Source organism: Dendroctonus ponderosae, unplaced genomic scaffold, assembly GCF_020466585.1.
Source record: "Dendroctonus ponderosae isolate FM_Combo_2020 unplaced genomic scaffold, Dpon_F_20191213v2 Dpon_F_20191213_1, whole genome shotgun sequence".
NCBI classification, from domain to species: Eukaryota; Metazoa; Arthropoda; class Insecta; order Coleoptera; family Curculionidae; genus Dendroctonus; species Dendroctonus ponderosae.
The window spans coordinates 36682004-36684424 of NW_026017110.1; the positions used below are offsets into that span (position 1 = coordinate 36682004).

The 2421-nt window shown below is 42.7% G+C and overlaps 1 long non-coding RNA gene across 1 annotated transcript in view; it reads right to left on the reverse strand.

Annotated features, from left to right (window-relative positions):
* The window catches only part of LOC125504011, an 8335-nt gene extending 6582 nt beyond the window's left edge, over window positions 1–1753 (reverse strand). The window contains exon 1 of the long non-coding RNA XR_007281249.1: window positions 1593–1753. This is a non-coding gene — a long non-coding RNA (uncharacterized LOC125504011). The remainder of the gene's footprint in view (window positions 1–1592) is intronic.
* Window positions 1754–2421: the final 668 nt, after the last annotated feature.

Genomic DNA, 2421 nt, shown 5'->3' on the forward strand with positions numbered 1-2421 from the left:
GTTCCGCCACCATCTTGGAAAGATACTGCTCCATAGTCCGATTAAATCGTTCCACCATGCCGTCGGATTGTGGATGTAATGGAGTTGTTCTAGTCTTTGACAATGCCTACAGTCCTCTTTGCACGGTCTTCTGGATAGTGCGTCGGCATTTCCGTGCAGTCTTCGTGAGTGGTGTTCAATTTTGATGATCCTGGGGGTCTTCATAGGCGCGGTCAATTGCCCCCGGACATTGACCGAAACTAGTTTTCCTGCGGCCTTCTGATGTTAGTGTCACCACTGGGCTTCGTGCTCTATTGCGGCAATCACTCCTGATATGTCCCAATTTACCGCAATAGAAGCACGTTATGCTCCTTCTTTGTGGGGCTTCCTGAGTTGGCGGGCGAGTACTATTACAACTGGCCATCATCTTCTGTAAAGCGTCGTATATGTTGTCCAGTTTGTCGGCTAGTATATCCCGTGTGTTGTCGATCGAAGCCTTGGTAACTCTTGGTGCTGAAGGGACCGATACTCGAGACGCTTCAAACTCTAAAGCTCGAATTAGAGCCTCACTGATGTCTCGAGGTGTCACTAGACGTAGATGGTATCTCATATCGTCTCCCCGAACTCCTACGATAAATCGCCGCCAATTGCTTTCGGAAACTTTCCGGTGCTGAAGGTTAAGCCAGATGAGTGAGTCTCTCAATATCGCCCTCTAATTCCTGTAGAGATTCTCCTGATTTCTGCTGCCTCATTCTCAACTGGGTTTGGAACACGGTCTCTTTGCGTTCGTTGCCAAATCTCAGCTGAAGAGCATGCACCAAAACCGCATAGTTCCCTTGATCCATAGTGGTCAAAGATTGAAGTAATTCGGCCGCTTTACCTCGTAGAGCCATTACTAATGACGTTGCTTTCTGCTGCTCTGTCCAGTGATTTGCATTTGCAGCAGCCTCAAACTGTGTTTTATAAATTTCCCTGGCCGTAGTTCCATCGTAATTGGGTGGTGAAATCTTAGCGGTGGGTGTGCTAAAACTCTCCACGAAACTGTTGTCCTCTTCGATGTGACGCTCTAAGAGTTTTCTTTCCAGCTCGAATACCTTTCTGGTTAACAGCCTGCAACGAAGTCTCCATTTTCTGGTTTAATCTAGCCTCTAGTTGCTCATCTCTGATAGCTTATGCTCCTCTTTCTCTTCGAATCGAAGTCGTTCCTGTTCTTTCTTATCTTTGAGTCGAAGCCGTTGCTGTTCTTCCTTCTGTCACTGTATCAGGGCAATCAGTGCAGCAAGTTGATCCTCCATAACTTTATGCTGGCTTCTAGTCGCTGGCATAAAGTTCGCAATGTCCGGTAAACAAACACTAGCTTATAGTTCAACACGAAATTCTTCAAATCTCTCACTGGAATCTCACCAATCTCTCACTGACACCAATTGTTACGTTTCCCGGGGTTCGAATGATTCCAGTAAACCAACAAAACAGCACAACAATTTATTGAACTTCCAAATACTACCTATAACAACAATCACTAACTCAAAACTATAGCTCGCGAATCGAACACACTCTGTATATCGCTTTAAATATTTCACTGTATACGTCTACATATAGTCTGATTAACTGACTCACTCCGGTCGCCTTGCCGTATTTATATTAGCGCGCAAGGGCTCTCGACGACCTGCGAAGATTCTCCAGTTTTCGGGATTTCCATAGCCCAATCGACTATTGCCGTTCGTTCTCGAAGTATCGAACTAGGCGTCCCGAAAACGCTGGAAGCTGCGTTGCCGCTGTGCCCTAAAAATCAAGCCGCAACAATATTCTTTGTGCCTAACTTTTTTTATTACGAACTGGTGTTCCGTTGGGTTTTAGATGGCTTAATGAAATGGCAATTTACTGCCGAACATATCTCAATGTGGGTCTCAGCGGAGCGAAGAACTTTTCAGCATTGAACAACTCGCTTTATGTGCTATTAGTTTCATTCATCAATTTGTCCCCTAATTTTTTATCCTGGCCGATAAAGTTCTTTGAACTTGGCATGTGATGGTTTCTTTTGATTGCAGGTGATGGAAAATTACTGTGGATTTTGTTACTTTTGAGTTATCTAAACTTGTAAAATGGTGGTCGTTAGACTCTGAAACTAAACCAAAAATTACTCAAAAATAAATCGGGGTGTACCAAAATTATGTGGTTCTAGTGAAACAGTGATCTCTGCTATAGAAAATAATATTAGCTATCTAATAGACACGTAACAGAACTACGCTATCTTTAAAAAAGACCTATGAGCTTGGATTGCATTTCAAAAAACTTTGTCGTGAACATGTTTTTAAGGAAAATTAAAAAATATTTTTAAGGAAAATTAGCTCCGCTAGACAGCAGTTCTCCATACTAATATCTATTTTCAAAATTTTTATTATTTCCAAAACGAATTTTAGAGTTTAGTCGCTCAATTTCAGG